Source organism: Pogonomyrmex barbatus, unplaced genomic scaffold (genome assembly GCF_055798465.1).
Source record: "Pogonomyrmex barbatus isolate J1 unplaced genomic scaffold, ASM5579846v1 scaffold9, whole genome shotgun sequence".
NCBI classification, from domain to species: domain Eukaryota; kingdom Metazoa; phylum Arthropoda; class Insecta; order Hymenoptera; family Formicidae; genus Pogonomyrmex; species Pogonomyrmex barbatus.
In genome coordinates this window covers 4,791,811-4,809,975 of record NW_028297193.1, presented here as the reverse complement: position 1 = coordinate 4,809,975, position 18,165 = coordinate 4,791,811, and the positions used below count along the sequence as shown (strand labels likewise).

At 36.3% G+C, this 18,165-nt stretch overlaps 1 protein-coding gene and 1 long non-coding RNA gene across 4 annotated transcripts in view; one reads left to right on the top strand and one right to left on the bottom strand.

Moving 5' to 3' along the window:
- kuz (zinc-dependent metalloprotease kuz) overlaps positions 1–18,165 on the top strand; it is a 116,545-nt gene that overhangs the window by 39,211 nt on the left and 59,169 nt on the right. The window lies entirely within an intron of this gene.
- LOC105429072 (uncharacterized) lies at positions 1,275–6,175 on the bottom strand. The gene is made up of 2 exons (XR_968061.3): positions 4,053–6,175; positions 1,275–3,693 (listed from the first exon to the last, which is right to left on the bottom strand). It is a non-coding gene; the product is annotated as an uncharacterized LOC105429072 (long non-coding RNA).

Here is an 18,165-nt window from a genome sequence, read left to right as displayed (position 1 = left end):
TTTTGTCGAAAATTGTCAGAAGGCTGGATATTCCCGGCGTTGGTTAATAACCCGACACGGCAATTTGACGGCCCCCGTTATTTCGGGATTTCTTTCCAAAAACGCACGTCCGTCCAGATTTCCATCCGTAACAAATCCCGTTTGCTGCGGTCCTGTCGGTTTTGTTTTTCGCGTAATTAGATTGACGATTTTCCCCGACGAGATCGATAACGCAACGCGCGCGGAGCCTGCGGATTCTGCGGCATCCGGAGTTACAAAATGCCGCGCGAAGAAGGAAATGAGGATAATCAATGGTAATTGATGCGAGGAGGAGGGGAAGGCACAGAGTTAGGCAGGAGGCTGGAAGATAAGAGTAAAGTGGAACGAAAGAGGAATAGGGGGAGGGCGAAAACTGAAAAGCCGGCTTTTAATCCGCGTTCGCGCAGCAGAAAAACTTTTGGATTTAGCTCTATTTAATTATGTCATCTTGCATTTGCATTTCCGTGTTTGCCGCAATCAATATCGCTTCTTCTGAATTTCTGCGAGGAGTCTGGTCTGTTATATTTAACATCTGACATTCTTCTTTTATTCTCTTCTAAGTAACTCGCGTTATTTTGATCTTTCGAGCGCTAGGTAGATTATTTAAATTCTGATAAAGTCTGATATTTCTGATAACGCGATATATTTTAAAGAAAAACGAAAATGTGAGATGAGATTTTAAGACTTAGAAAATTTTAGAAAAGATATTAATATGATATTAAATTTCTGAAATTAAGATAATTTTTTTTTCTTCAAATTAGACAGAAACTATCGTTAATACTTAACGCGATGAAAATAGAATATTCTATGTACGGGATGCTCGTTACCATTAAATTGAAAGTGTTTAATTATTTCAAATTCTGATTGCGAAATGTTGTTAAATTATTATTTGAAATTGCCTGTTAATTTAATAATCTCTATAATTATGTACCTAACTTTCTTCTGATATCATAATTTAAATTCTGTATGTCTATTAACCATTTGCGATCGTGTCCTTAATTAGCTTTGCATCATTCATCTGTCTCGTTAAATTTAAAATAATTGACAGATTTATTAAAATAATGAATAATTTCGATTGAATCTTCTTGCGCGCAATAATAGCACAAACTTTTTATATTTTTCATATGTCATCACGACACGAAACGAAATCAAATATTGTCTAAGCTCTAAAAATTGGATGTGACTGTCTGAGTTAGAACAGAAAATATTATTTCCAAATGTATGTTTGTAAAAGTACAGTTTATTAACATTCAGAATTATATTTATTTTTTTTTTGCGAAATTTTTTATCTCTTGGTTACTCTGTTTTTCTCTCACAAAAATTGGAATAGAATTTTTTTTATTGGGTTCACAGAACTTTGTTCACATTCTGCGTCCTTTTGCGCGTCGCAACGAATGAAATATCGAACATGATATTGACCGCGAATTTGTTTTCATTTCTTTCAAAGCGCACTGGTTGGCTGTGCGTTTTCATTATGATATTTAGCGTCAGATATAATGGAAATATCGCAGGAAGGTGCGCTTGTATAGATCAGAAAAGAATACAAAAAATGAGATGGTGGACGAAGGATGAGTCCACGAATAGACAAAACGAGATATCGCATCTTCAAACGAAAATAAAAATATATATGTTTTATTCGCTGAAATGGATACCAATAATCAACCAAATTGTATTATTTTTATTATTAGCCGTGCGATCATCGCGCTCGTGGTCTGTGTTAGAAAATATGAATTTTTAAAACCACAGATTTAGATTCTCGATATAAACGATATATAAACGACTCAATGTAAATTTAATTAATTTTTTTTACAGGATAGACTAAACTATTTGCTAGACGCAAATAAATTTGTACAAATTGAAAATTATATATGGGATTTAAAAAGAGATAAGAAGTTCAGCTTCTAATTCATTTTTTAGATATAACTATGACCTTTTTTCCGAGATCCGAAACGAATCGCTACGTAAGAGAATTACTGACGTCTGTCACTGGAAGAAGAAATTATTACATCACATAACGAGGAATTATCTTAATTATCTTAACTCTTTTGTTCACGTAAATACTTTTATATACTTATACACAATGTGAACTATATATACGTACATGCGTCTATATTAAATAATATTTATAATATTATATTATATTATATTATAATTTATATATTACGCTTTTCTATGCATGGAAGATATATTCTTCTCCTAATATTTAAGTACATAAAGTCCCTTATGAGTAGTGAATGTATTTATCCAATGTTGATTAAGAGCGCGTAACTAAAGAAGCTCGCACAACGCGATAACGAATTAAGGACAGTAGGAGATCCGAGCAAGCTGAAACGCGCTTAATCCGTCGGTTTGCAACTAGATCCCGGAGATTTTCTCCGCCGTCCGGCACATCTCGGGAGTGCTACTTGTGGAAACAAGGGCGATTCATTTTAATTCCGTATACGGCCGTGGTCTCGTTGGACTTAATTTACCCGGCGCCCTTGCATTTGCATCGCAAAAAATCCCCGATAATTCGGAGCCGGCGCGAACCCTCGTACATCGTTGGCTCTCCTCGCCGAACGATCGCATCGTCTTCTAATTGGTGTGCCTACTTTTCAGGACGAGATGCACCTGTCCTCTATCTCTCGTCTATTTTTCTTCCTACGCCGCGCGCGGATTTCTCCGCCGGGCGCGGTTGGATAATGCCGCGGTAATCACCGCGGTAATATGCAAATGCTCTTTCGTGCTTTAAATTACAAATCAAATTTCGCCCGCAAAGAACATTGCGCAGTGTCGCGTAAGAGGATGTGACTCGTGATACGCATGTAATCGCGCCGCGCGCGCGATTATACATGTAGATTAATATTCAAATTTGGCCATTAGGAACTGATGCGTTTGATGTCAACTGCATTATTTGACTATGTAGAGCCTAAGGGCGAATGTACAGTAATGATAGAGATATTCTCCCCTATTAGGCATTCTTTTAAACGAGCGGAGAAGTTGTTGGCTTTGTTAAATCGCATCCTCGTGCTTATTTTTCAATTCTGTGTGAAATTGTTTTGTAAACTTTAGTTTATTTTAATTGCAATATTAAATTTTAGAGTTTTTAAATATTAAACTTTCTGTATATTTTTCATTTTTTTTATAAAAAAAATTTACATGAAACATTCCTGAGTAGCTTTGTTTCTGTTTTATAATTTTGTTGCGAAGTATAATTATATTTTATATTTAATAATTATATTTTATAACGAAAATGATTTTTTACCTCTATAATATTTATGATAAATTTTATTTTTTTTATTTGTTTAAAAAATGTGTGTTTAAAAAATAATGCGTAGTGACAAAATTAATTAGCTAGCATTTACTAAATTACACATCAAATACATCTGTCATGTGTAAATTGTGACTTGTAATATAACCTTAAAGTTAATGATTTGCTAACAGTTATAATGATGTGATTCCCTGTTGAGCATCTTGACTGACAGAGTTTCTCATGGTTCTCTCTCTCTCTCTCTCTCTCTCTCTCTCTCTCTCTCTCTCTCTCTCTCTGCCCCTCTCCTCTTTATTTTTCTTTCTCTCTCTCTTTTTCTTCCTCCTTGTGTCTTTATGGTTAACATCACTTAATTAGTAATATTCACGTTTGATTCCCACTGCTGGTGGTCTCGATTGCATGATAGTCACCTAACCGAATCAACACTAATTCGAAGGTTAAGTCGAACACACTAATAGAGTAAAACAGTTTAAGAGAAAATGCTCTTGACTTATGCTCTGAATAGAAGCTTCTTTGTCATGCACTAAAAAATTACGAATATTTATAGAAAATATTTTTGTCTTTTAATGAACAGAAATTTATCTAGAATTTTCGTTTACATCTTGCTGATCGATGTAGTTCTATGCTATTAATACTATTTTCGTCAGTTATAATGTTAGCGTATCGATGCGATAAAAAAATCGTCTTATATAGATCGCATAAACAAGAGTACATTGACGCTTCTGTTTTCCTTTATACGCGGCTGCTAATTTTAATTTCTTGTAATTTCTTGGCAAATGTTTACCTTTAGCTAAAATTAAGATACTCGATCACGTGATTTCGGTCGCCACTCTGTCTACCTTGAATTTGGATACCTGTCGTGCCTGATTGCTATCAAAGTCTGAGCACGTACTAATTAGTGCAGCTCAGGTTTATATATTAACGACCACGTATGTCAACAAGGTTTCACTTTGCCAAGCTAATGACGCATTACTTTGGCATCGTACGGTTACACAAGTGCTGCACCCGAGCACTTTGTGTCGACGCATGTTGTGTACACATCATTTTACACCGGGCAGAATAACATTGCACAGCTGATACATTATCACGGTGTAACAAATTTATAATTGATTAAATATAAAATAATAATATAATTGGTTAAATATAACATAGTATTGACATGATTAGATTAAGCTTTCCTCGAAATTAAAAAACACAGATAGTATTGAAAATATATTATTTAAAAAGAACTCATTTTCCATAAATGTTATCGTATTTTATGCTGAATATAATTCATTATTCCGACTCTCAATATATAAATTCAATGAGCAAATAACAATTTATTAATTTTTTTTATCTAGAAATGAAAAAGCTCTCTTAGAAGATTAACGGAACGGATTAATTTTATTATAACTTTATTGCGGCTTTAATTACCGCATTTTAATTGCTTTTCATTCAGCATTTTTATAGCGACATATACTCAAAGTCCCTTTTTTTTTTAATTTCTTCATTAATTTTACGCGATTTACGAGTCACGATTCTTTGTATTTTTGAGCTCGCTGTCCCCGACGAACCCATACGTATGCATATCCACATGCATATTTATATAAATGTAATCCTTTCCGCTTATTCCGCTTATTTGAATATCGTGCGGAGATACGACATAATTATTTAAACGCACACCGTGATTTATTCCCTTGGGATTTGCAAGATATTATTTTTTTACTTAACCGACGGAATTTCCGGATCAATATGATGAGTCGGAATCGGGATTTCATCTCCCGATATCGTTATCCATCGTCACACGTACGCATGATTGTATTTGCGCGTACATAGATTTCTAGATAGATTTGCTATTAAAATTTCAGCCGTGCCAACCACGTCCTCCCATCCGCTTCCTCTAACGTCATAACAACCCTGCTGCGCAGTGGTGCGTCGAATTAACATTTCAACGAGGATGGTCGTGCACGCTCTGCCATCACGATAAAACGGACGCGTTATTGCTTTACTGAATAAACATCACGCCATCCCAAAATTCGCGTAGTGACTGCGAATATACGCGAAACATATAGAGCGTTTCGGAAATAGTAGCTTTAGTCTTGATAGCATATTTCTTGATATTTATTCATAATCATCTTTTTTTTCAGTTAGAATTGTGAAACACAATGGCTTTTGAATTATAGAACTTATAAAAATGTGTTTAAAGTGAAATATGTAAACAAAGTACAATGAATTATACATAAGAAAGTTTTTCGTTTGAACTTTGAATTTTTTTTAAAAAGACTTTATTTCGAAATTTTTTATATATTCAAAGATTAGTTACTAAGATGACTGAAAGAAACAAATTGATTAAAAATAACAGATATAACAATAGAAAAATTAAACCTACAATTCTGAATATATGTAAATAAAATTAAATTAGAAAAAGACAAACGAAAAAAGAAATAGAAAGAATATTTTTCAATAATCAAATAGCTTGAAATTGTATAATTAATAATTGCGTTATAATAAAATTTATCAAAGTTAATTAAATTACTTTTATTTGAAGTTAATTAAATTACTTTTATTTGAAAAAATATGCATTTATTATATAGATTTACCCGCATTTAGCGTATGCATTGCGTTGTTTTTGTTCCTAGAAACATAATATTTTAATGTTTTGTACATCGGAAGAAAAATAATTTATTATGCGCGTCAGATCGTGTAATTTTCATCCATCTCTGGCGCAGCGATTAATATCAAATTCTCAATCGTCATTTACATGCAGAAAGTTTCGATAGCAATCATTAGCAAGGAACGTGCTGTGAATGTTGTCGTAGTGCATGTTAAAATATTTTATATGCGAATGTCGTTACTAACTTGTAATGTGCTTTTTTTGTTACAGGTAAGTATCACGTAGACAACCAATGATCGCAATATAATGGCCGCAAACAGTGAGTACGTTTTTTTACCTAGCTTTTATACGTCATGTGATGGTAAACTCTCAATAAATAATATATATTTTGGTATTATTCTTTAAAATTTATATATATGTGGATATTATTCTTTACATGTATATAACATATTATTTTAAGAATTATTTATTTTAATTTTAAATCGTTCAATTTTTAAAGAAAAAAGTCACAGAAGAAAAAACAGTTATTTACATATTTATATTAAAAGAATAACTTTAGATAAAAATTACAATAAAAGAATTAAACTAATATATAAAAGAAGATTATTATAGCGTCATAAAGATAATATGTATACCTTCACATGACATTCCTGATGATCATAAAATATATAAGTGAGTAAGACGCTCATTATAAGAAGATAGATAAAATTTTAACAGAACATTGAACATATTCTTAGCATTGTTCATCTAATACTTTTTGAAAGATTAAGGACTCTTATCGCAATGAGGATGTACTTGGTGGCTGAATCCTAAGCGTCTCGTTGAAAATTAGTTATCGGAAAGTCTTCAGACATAACCCGGGCCGGCGATCGGGCTGAGCCGCTTATAGCCGTCCGTAATGTTAACTTTATCGTCGTTCCTTCGCGTAGGGTAATGAATTTCGCATTACCGGGGCTCTGCATTAGTTCGGACGACGGCTGAGACAGAACTTTATTAACGGTTACGCGGATTTACGGTCGGCGAGAAAGAGCTATCGCGTTCACTTTAAACCGTTCGCCCGGTTCGAGGAAGCGTTCACTTCGAAGAGGAATCGAGGATCCTAAACAGGACGAAGAAAGATTTTGAGATTAAACTATAATGGATATTCTATTTACATATCTACTTCCTAGCATGGTTTTTTTTTACGATAATAAAAGTTTAGTAGTACATTTCTTGAAGCATTTGGTGTGTCATTGTTTTATTTGCTGAAATTTTGGGACATTATTCCTATATATATTGAAAAACTCATCACTTATTTTAGTTTACCGATGACAAAGTGAGTTTATCTTTTATTTTCATGCAAGTTGCTCACGCACGAACAACAGAGAAGAAAGAATATAAAAAATACTATAGTATACTGTAGATGAAAATTCTTTATGAAAAGTAAACGGCGTTACAATTTATTATTATTTCTGCTTTTTACTAATTTTATTGAGCTCATTTTATCCCACTTTAGATAAAGAATTCGTTAACTGGATTAGATCTACAGTCCTCGAAATAACAGTGCGTTGAAAACGGGGAGCAGAGAGGTAGAATACTAATCGTTTGCCGGTTATCTCATAACGCAACATTAGACTTAAATGCACGAGCGTCCTCTGTGCGTTTTCACTTCCTGCTCTGTGTCCTCCCCCGGAAATAAAATCAGCTTGGCGAACGAGGGTTAATAACTCCTTCTCACGCACGTGTTGCCCCATAATTACCCGTTCCCGGTGGCGGGACCGCCTTCACCGTCGTCCCGTTAAATTTAATTCCGCGTGCCGATGACGCGTAATTTCGGACGAATTAAAAAGGAAGTTTCCCCTCCAGTTCTTCACATCGATTATCCAGATAAAGGAAACCGCTGTCGATCGACAATTCCTTTTGTTTGATCAATGAAAGTTCACGACATTATAATTTTAATATATATATTTTATTTTGTCTTTATTCCTTTGATTTGCAACTTATCGTCCAAAACTGCGTTTTCCAATTTTTTAAGTCTTTGAAAATGTTTTTCATCATTTGCGCGTAATTATTAATTGTTAATTTAATTTTGGGAACATTAAGGAGATATTAGAATATTGAATATTAGAATATTTAATATTATACTTTTAGAAAATTATACGTTAAATCTAAGATTGCATACTTTCTTTTAAGTGCTACAATATTCAGAGTTACCGCTCAAATTTATTCTTCTGAGATTGAAACATTTAGCAAACCAAGTCCAATCGAGCACATGGATTTGTATTCACGACAGGCAACGCGAATTTCTTCCTCGTTGAGGTAACGTTTTACGGTGCGTTTTTACGACAAGAACGCGGATTACAAGTCGTAAACGAGAAATAGTGGGCTTCTTCCATTACGTGCAGCCTGGGAATTGCACACATCTATTACTTACTTGATAAAGAAAAATAAAAAACATAAAGTATTTCAAGAAAGAAAGAGGAGGAGAGAGACGGAGAGAGAAAGAGGGAGGAGGATAAAAAAAATTTAATTTTTAGGCGTCTTCTTGAATAGTTTTAATAAAAATTAATTAAAAGATTAAATTTGAATATTGTTCTTCCGGAAAACTGTTGAGACTTCGAGTTAATATTTCGACAAATTGCAAAAGTTACGCGCAATTCTCTGATTGAAAATGTCATAAATTATCTATTTCGTCGGCAGACTTTAAACTGCACGTTTCATGAACTTTCCTGTAGCTAACGTAATAAGTTTGAGAAAACATTTAACGACAGGTCAGTAGAATAGAGTCAGTTGCGGTCTATATTTACGTCGCCACTTAAGCTCGCCGACGTGCAACGGTCGCTAATACGACGGTTCGTAAAAGAGCAATGTTAGTGCGCTATGTACGAGATCTGTACCTTAATCTATTGCTTCAAAGGATCGAAATGTTTAAAACTTACACTCCGTACACCGTAAAATAAAAAATTCGTAAAGTAAAGATATCGACGTGAATATTGATAAATATTTTCCATTTCATTTTTCAAATAACATCAGAAGTTTTTTATTCACGCTTTTTTTTCTTATTTATATAGCTTTTTTTAATATGTTGAAATTTTACTTGACAATTTCTCAGTTAAAATTTATTTGTTATCTTGATATTTTTATTACATTACTATGAAAATTAAATTAATTAAAGTAATAACTTAAGTATAATTATCAGTTTATCAGAAAGTGCGTATGAGAAAGATTTTTCCAACACCAGAAGAGATCAAAATCGATAAATGAGATCTATGAAGAAATCTATGAAGAAATCTATGAAGAATCTATCGAGCAGTCCAATTACATATGTTTGATTCACTCTTGCTATGCAAGGTTAAAATTCACCTTTGAGCAGAGAACCGTAGATTAAACTTGTCAGACCGTCTTAATTCGATCGACAGAAATGAAACCGCGATATTCCGCTTGGTGCGAGGCTTCGTTAGCTCTTTGGTCATTTTGATCCTTTTGCAAAGTTCGCCTGATACACAAATCGTCCTCTTCTGTCTTTGTGCATTAGTATTGAAATGTGTCCTTTTCTTTTTTATTCTTTTTTATTCTCTCTCACTATCTCTTGTGATAATGATCAAATACAATATTAAATAGAATCTATTGAGAATCCATTTGGAAGCAGATGTTAAATGCAAAACGATTATAGGCGTGAAAGCAGCGCGAATTAATATTAATTTCTCGAAACTTTTTTCCAAAAATACCATTTAAGAAATGAAGCTCTAATTTGTTTTAATATTTCATTCGAAAATACTTTTGAAAATGAAGATCTCTCGTTTTACTTAATAGTATTGAAACATGAGCTATTTTTATCGAGAAAAAACCCCGAAAGAATTTTGGCAACTAGATTTTCGATGTACTATTTAATCCGGGTCAAAAAGTCAAGACAAGTGGTAAAGCTGATAGTTGGCACAAACATCATGCCAAAATAATAAATAAACCAGGCTGAATTGCGATCTGATCGACTTGCTCTTAGTTCAATCTAATTTTAACTTTTGATTTACCTTTTGATTTACAGCAAGTTCTTTCACATTCGAGTTCTTTCTTACAAAAAGAAAATTATACGTTAAATTCGGATTTTTTTGTAATTTTTTTAACACTACAAAGAGATTTTTTAACACTACTAAACATGTAAAGAATAAAATTATAAAGTTACTGACGTATAAAAATAAAAATAGCATATATTTTTGTAGTAGACGTATTTATTATTAGATCGATTAAAATATTTTTATAAATATTATAGTAAAATTATTAAAGTGGATGGAAGTTCTATAACGAAACTGTCTAATTGCCATATCAAGGGAAAATCATAACATAACAGGAGTAATATAATAGACTCAAACGTCGTTAATTCTATTATCGACTTTATCGGAAACGAGTTCGTGACGTTTATGGAAACTAAATGGGTTCTGACGAAGTGCGATCACATGATCGAGTTACTTGGCTTTAATGACACGTAACAAACGTAATCAGAGATCTCTACTTTACTTCTTTTTGCTATTAACTTTTTTTCGATCGCTTTCGAGCTATCCGATACATTCGGGAGTTCTGAAAAAACATCGGACAAGAATATGTTTCAATTCAGCAACAGCAGACGAAGTGACGAATGTTGCTCTAGAAGGGACAGGGGAGGGAAGTGATTTTTTTTTTTTAGTCGAAGACTAGTCGCGTATAATGATGGCCAATTAAAATCGGGGCACGGGACACGGGATCAAATGTTGTCGGACAAGACCATCAAGGATCAACAAATCCTTCCACGGCTTACCGTAGCTTACGACTTTAGATCATCGTATTAATCTCAAACAACCGTTCCTAGCGCGCCTCAGAGGCGGCATGAATATGTATGCACGGCACATAACCACCGGCAGGCCCTCTGTCGAGTGGCGAATGGCGAGTGGCTTCCGCTTCCAAACCGGAGCAGTAGGATCAAACCGGCTAAATTGCAGACATCGACTGCGCTGATTAGGTGGAATCTGGTCGAAGTGACCAACTCCGCGTCCCACGCGAATCTTGATCGCGTTAGAACCAGACTGATTGTCTCGTCGTTCGGCCGCCGTCCAAGTATGCCAAACTTCAGACAATCCGAAATTGGTTCTAATCTCGGTCATTTGAATTCAATACCATTATAACAAGCCGGGTATTGTAAGACACTTCGCACGCGAGATTATCGCACGGAAATATTAATTCAAGAATCGTGAGATCGCCGCACGGAAATAGCCATTCAAGAAAACGTGATCGCGTATTATATTTTAAACAGTATGATTAGGATGACCAGACGTATACTCTTTTTGAATTAGAAAATATTTTTGATTTTTTTTTTTACTTTTTCCGTGAAAACGTACTCTTTATACTTTTTACTTTTTTTCTGCTTTTGATGTAATTTAAGCAAATTTGGATGTAACAGGATCAAAAGGATTAACTTATATTAAGTTTATTCTTTTCCACTATACAGAAATAATATCAGCTATATTAATTTGTGATAGGTTCGAAGACTTGTCCTGTATGTGTTCGATGTTAAACAATTATTATAAAATTAATTACACTAAATACGTAAAGATAGTTTTATTTTATGAAATTCAGATACAAAAATAAATGTTGTTTAGTTTTGCAAGATTATTCGCATATTAAAAAAAAAAAATGTATAAAACTTTGATCTCAAGTTATGCTTGATTCCTCTTATATTTTTTTTTCTGGTCAAGCGATTTTATCACCTTATGATAAATATATCACTGAGATTGCATACAATCTATGATATGATATCAAACTAACATTCTACTAATTTTTACGTATTTTTTTTAGTGTTTTGCTTTTTCGATTTTCTATTTTCGTAAATATCGCATGCTATTTTGCCTGGAAACAAAGTTTTATATATATATATATATAGATAAAATTTTTCGATACGGTGAACTGTCTGAACGGAACAGTTAGCTTTTATCTAGCGTTGTTTAAAGTGTTAGAAAGGAAAAGTGTAAACTGAGTGTAAAAGTACACTAACGATTACGCTGAAATAAAACACCTTGGTGTTTCGTTTGACCGAGAACGTTACGTTACGTTAGTAAAAAAAAAGGTACAAGTTACTTTAAATGTTCAGCAGTCACGCTATGCCGCTGAACAATTCTATTTCGTTCAATCACAGAGTAGTAAATCTCGTAACTGCCTTCCCACTGGGTTGCATAATTCAGGATCGATTTACTGTCGTGAGATGACTGGCATTAGCCACAGGACATAATTCACGGGCATTCCCCTACCAGGATCATCGCTAGTCAGACACTTACAGCTTAGATTTCTGCCTATACCTATGTCGGATGCCTAATAATCTCACGCGCGGTAGACGTCGATCACTGTTTCGAACGGAATTTATCATGTCCCTCGAAATGTCCACGATCTGTTTCTGTCAGAATAATATTCATAGTTGTTCCATTAAGATAAAGCGATCGATCAGAGTTGTCAATAATTATAAATTTTTCATTTTTATCACGCGATTCCGCGGGTATTAACGTAATTGTTATTGATACAAGAGTATAAAAATGTATTTTTTTATTAAGAAATAATAGACAAACAGATTATCTCTATTACTCTCTATTGCTTTAACATTTTTATATATATATATATATATTTATTTATTTATAATAATATATTTAATATATATTATAATATTGTATATATTATTTATATATTATTTTTTTATTATATATATATATATATATATATTTGTATCAGTTATCTATATTTATATATTTTTATTAATTATTTTTTAGCGGATTTTATTTTTGGCATATCCTCAAATTTCTATTAAACTGTACAATACATTCTCATACGTAAAGCGGCTTGCTTCTTTTGCAATTCGAAGATATCGGATTACAAATTGCCGATAGCGTACATTCGTATTATCGTATCTTGAAGAAGGCAGAAAAAGGGAAGCGTTGCGCAGTTTCGGAAAATCACTTGGGCATATAGATTGCGAGAACATAGGAGGGCGGAGGGAGGGGGGGGGGGAGGGGAGGGAGGCGTATTTTCCGCTCGATTTCTCCGCGGCTTTATCGATTCTCTGCCTTCTCTCGCGGAAGAAACACGGCGCGCATTTGGCCGTGTTTTAAGAGTTCGTTCAACATCGTTTTAATAAGTCTCCCAAACGCCTCGGTCATAACCGAGAGGCGACCGAGGGTGGTTTGCGTTTGGCAATGGTTCAAGACGGAGACTGTGCTGTTAATGGCGCAAACATCGCGGCAGCGTTATGAATAATGGCCCCGGCTTCCTCGGTACACCTCAGAACAAACGTAAATGCAAAAAGATGCACGTCGTTGCATAAGGACGCTTCTGTCCTGGCTCTTGGAAAAAAGATACCATAAGTCAGGGTATCCTTGGTATGGCGGGATTCGACATGAGAAGCGCGCTCAGGGGATACCGAGAATTTCTTCGGAGAGATATAATATACACATTTATCTGCAGCGTGATAAAACTTTATACGTGTTATGAATTTAAAATCTGCGACAGTCGCAGATAATAATAATAAATACGAATATAATATTATGATATTATTGAATGTATGCATTTCCCATGGTATATTTTAACAATAATGAGGTTTTAGGTAAATAATGCAATTTAGTTGATAACGAACGAGATTTATTAATGTAATAATATTTTGACGAAAGATAGGAAACGGAGTGATTTTAATTATCCTGGTATTATGATGCGCGATAAATGCGCAGATATTCTCTCAATTATTTCGAGACGCGACTTCGATTGGATTTCCCCCGGTTAAGTCAGATCCTATGAATATTATCGTTCCGAAACAGACATAACTATTATCTTCGGTGTCTCTTTCCTTCTCTCGCTCTCGCGGCGAGGTGAGGTTTTGCGGTGTCAGGGATAAAGCCAGCCAATATATACTCGACAGTCTGTGATTTTGGAGCATGTCTGGTATCCGTGATAGAACCTATCTTCCTCTTTACGCGCTGCCATGTAGATTGTAGCAAAATTTTGTCACCTCCGCCGGATCCCACTGGAATTTCCTCTCAACGCTATATCTCTTTCTTTCGTGAATCGCCTTTCTCCACCGACACTTCGCTCCACCTTCTCCTCTCCCTCCCCCTCCTCTTCCGCCTTCGCGTGAAGTGACTCTCAAAGCATTCCTTCCTCCGCCTCTGTCCATCTAGTCCGGCGCTTCGTCATCCAGCTCAGCTCGTCGGGCATTCGAGCGAGAGCTTTGACCGCTTCTGGAATTCCTCATCGCGCGCGCCAGCTCGCTAACGGTGTCGGTCGGTCGGTCGATCGATTACCACTCCTTTTCTTTCCGCGTCGATTCTTAATACATTCCAGCTCCCGGAAAAGCGCGGCGTAGCTAAATGCGCTCCGCTCCTGTTGTCCGCCTTGATCTTGGCTCTCGGCGTTACGCGCCGGGTTTATCCGCCTCGCGTTCCGGATTTACGTGCAGCCGGCGGCGAGCCAGCGAGATGCACTCTCGATTCTAAATACCCACCGGTAGTGCTTCCGCGTAGAAAACAAAAGATCTCGCTCTGAAGAGTGTCTTCTTTGTCCCTTGGTGACAAAGATTCGCGTCGTGTCGCGAACTTTCGGTTCGATTATCGGTAACGAAGGACTTTTCCCGTTTAGAGATAAAATAGCTCGTCGCGATTGTTTCTTAAAACGAGATTCGTGTTCTTTTTTCTTTATTTTTTTTCATTTCTAATGGTTGTTATCTCAATTTTTCGCCGTGCGTGAATTTTCTTCCGCGCGCAGTCGCCGCGACCGCCGAGCTGCGACCTGATTTCGCGCTCGCATCTAGGTCGTGCACTTTAACTTGACGAAGCGGGTTACATCGCAGGCTGCGTGCATGGTTTTTCAATTGACAATCACGTCGTCTATCAGCCAACTAATAAGAGTAGATAGAGCCTTTCATGGCCTTGCGCGCGTGTAGAAGTGATAAAAGTCGCAGCCTCATTTTACGACTGTCTAAGTAGTTCAAGAATAATCAGGCACGAGGAAGAGCTAAAAGAGTCCATTCTGAAAGACAGTGTTCTAAAACCGCACAGCTGGCGGACGATTTTTTGTACGTTCGGTATCCGAAATTTCGCTCACCTTACCAACTCTGTTTGTGACGTCTGCGGAGATTACTCCGCGCTGATGCGGACCGTTTTAGTTTCGAGATTTGATCCTCTTGCGATCCGAACTCGCGCTTTGTGAGAATGGCGAAAGACACGACCGCGTAGCTGTACGAGAGCTCTAAGGACGATTTGTCTGAGGCCACGTTACAAGAAGAGCCCTGGTATCGTCCGGCTCTTGACGTATGCAAGCACCTTGATGGATCCACCCTTTGCGCCTCAACCAGGTGACTGCCTGGGGTCGCGTATGCGCAAAGCCCTTACCCGAATTGGGTAACCACCTCGGGTATGTAGGTGGTGAGGGCTCCGTAAATCATGAGCGTTCCATGCGTGACGTCAACGAGCGGCGGCGATGTCTGGAATGCTAATGTATCTTGTGTACCAGAAAATTACGAATCTTAGAACTTTGCGAGATGCGCGCTCGCTTTCGAGACGTTTGTAGCTTAGTAGAGAATAGAATTTTTTTTTTTTTTTTTAATTATTTGTCCTTCGTTCACGCTTATTTGCCTCGTGTACATTCGAACGGATCATTGGCTGGCCATATTTCTTCATGTATGGAAACAGAGATATGAATTTGGTACTTCTATATCTAATGGCCGAGTAAACGATCGATAAGCGCCTCGATAAGCGAGTCGGAAACGGACGGCAGCGGCTCTGTCTGCTGGTATCGATATACACCGGGATTTAACATTCGAGCCCGAACGACCAAAATTCGTCCTTGCTGGACCCCGGCATCGGTTAGGATTTCCGCGTGTAATACATCAACCTTTATTATAGCGGCGCCGAATGTCCATCGGTTATGTCAGCGTCGTGGCTGATGTCGCCGTGAAAGAAAGTTTTATTTTTCCTCCACACGAGTCATATCCCACGTTTTTCCGTTCCGCGCGTTTCGCTTGACACATTCGATCAAATATGTCTGTTTTCACGTAGTGCAGAAATAAAGTTATGTATAAACGTTCGTATTACGAGTCATCGGCGATGAAAGTATCAATGACAGCAGCATTTGATTTCTGTTACTTGATTTTCTATCGAACGGAATCGTGTTTATCTAATTCTCACACTTGTTTGTCGCACTGAATGCACCTCGAGCAAAAAGCAAGCTCATTTCTTTGGTTCAAATCTCTTGAGAATTAAAAAAATGTATTTAATCGTAGCGATATTCTTTTCTGGACGAGGACTATTACTAGATAAAATTCTAAAATGTACTCTGGAAAATATTTCCGATTCCGCGAGTACTCGTGATACTTGTCTCTTTGTAGTTTGCCAGTTTCTCTTTTAAGACTATCTATCTTTCTCTCGATTATCTCACGGTGATTGATTCTCGCTAGAACAATCGGCTCAATCAACCAATTTCTCATCTCGCAAATTCGCGTGCGACTTGTCGGGCTCTCTGCGGTGAACGCCTATCCGTGATTCAGCGCGCTTTGTCGATATATCGTCGTGTACCGTGTAATCTGCACAGAAGTACCGTACACGTTGAGTGCTGCGACGAGTTGTCGTCGTCGTCGTCGTCGTCGTCGTCGTCATCGTCGTCGTCGTCGTCTTCCTCGCATTAACCGTGCACGAGCGACCATAAGCGGGTCGCACACACAGAAACGCTGCAAACGAAGCGAACCAAGGCGGCGACCGCCTTTCGCTGTCGTTCCTCGGGTAACCCGTTTAATTTCCTGAGTTAATGCGCGACTGACTGTCTGCCGCGAGCATCGCGCGCGATTACGGTTACGTTTTGCCGCGATCTCGCAGAGATGCGCCTCTTCTGCAGGGAGATGCGATGAACTCGCTCCGAAGAAGATTTAGGCATTTTACGACGTCGATTTGACGTCGATCGCGAGCGCAATTAAATATATAATAATAAATATATTAAATAAATATATTAAATAATGTAATAGGATTTTGCTCTTTAAAGTTAAATTAATGTTGCATTTTAAGGTGTTTATCGAACTCGCGTATTTAATTCAATTGGGTAAATTCGCGACCGGAGAAAAGTTAATTGTAAGTGTGAATGTATTGAATATTGAACGTAGAAACAGCGGATTTAAATATCATTTATATTATCGTTTATGTTTTATATTGTAGGTAAATATATAATTTAATTAATTATATATTAAATTAATTAATACGTAAGACTTATGATATAGATTTCAATTATGTAGGTATTATATTCATTCTATTTTTTTTTTTTTTTTGGTTTCCCATTCTGGGCTTAATAACAAATATTCATTTGGCACTCAGACGACGGCTACTTATCATTGACATTTAAGCAGCTCTTATTCTGCGGGATAACCGCACGAATGATTATTCATGTCGCAACGTTACCGCAAGGGTGCTACCTACGGTGTAGCGATGGTAGTCAGTGAACCGAGGGTGGGTATGTTTTATGCAAGCGATTGATTTTAGCTTTGCATTACGGGGCGAAAGCCGTAGGAGGAAAGCCGAGGAAGAACGATGGAAGGCGAGTTCATTGTGGAACTGGTAAGAATCGGGCGGATGAAGCGAAGAAAGGCGGAGGCCCGAAGATGCTGCGAAAAAATCTATTAAAATAATTTTCTTCCTATGCGAAATCGATGATGTTCTTCTTCTCGTTTTTTCATTTATGTGCATTATAAATTTATTCATCTTACTTATAATCTTTCTAAATCTCTTGATATGAATATTTGTAATGGATTTGATATTTAGATATTTTAGATATTTTTTTGCTTTATTTGAACGTCAGATTATTATGATATATTCCGTAATATAAAATACACATGGAAAGAGTGGTTTTGCTAACAAATTTAAAAATTTGTCCAGTTACAGATCTGAAAATAATTTTGTTCAGATCTTCATGTTCTTGTTCAGATCTTCAAAATTACGTACGTATAAATTGGTTGCCAGAAGATAAAAAATATTTGCAATATTATTATCATGTTTAAACGTTCTACTATAAGTTTGATGGTCCAACAAAATTATTTTCAGATCTGTATCTGGCCAGATTTTTAGATTTCTATCCGTCAACTATTAGTATCATGAGACAAAAATACAAACTTTCGCTGACGCAACTTGTATTTACGCAAATTACGAATCTCTCCGCTTTCGATCTTTGGGAACGAGCTTATGAAAGTTCAGGCGTAACTTTTTCGCTATACGTAATTAGATGCTCGCCCGGTAACAAGCTCTCGTTGTTTTTGATAATGCTAAAGACCGAGATAATTGGTACAACA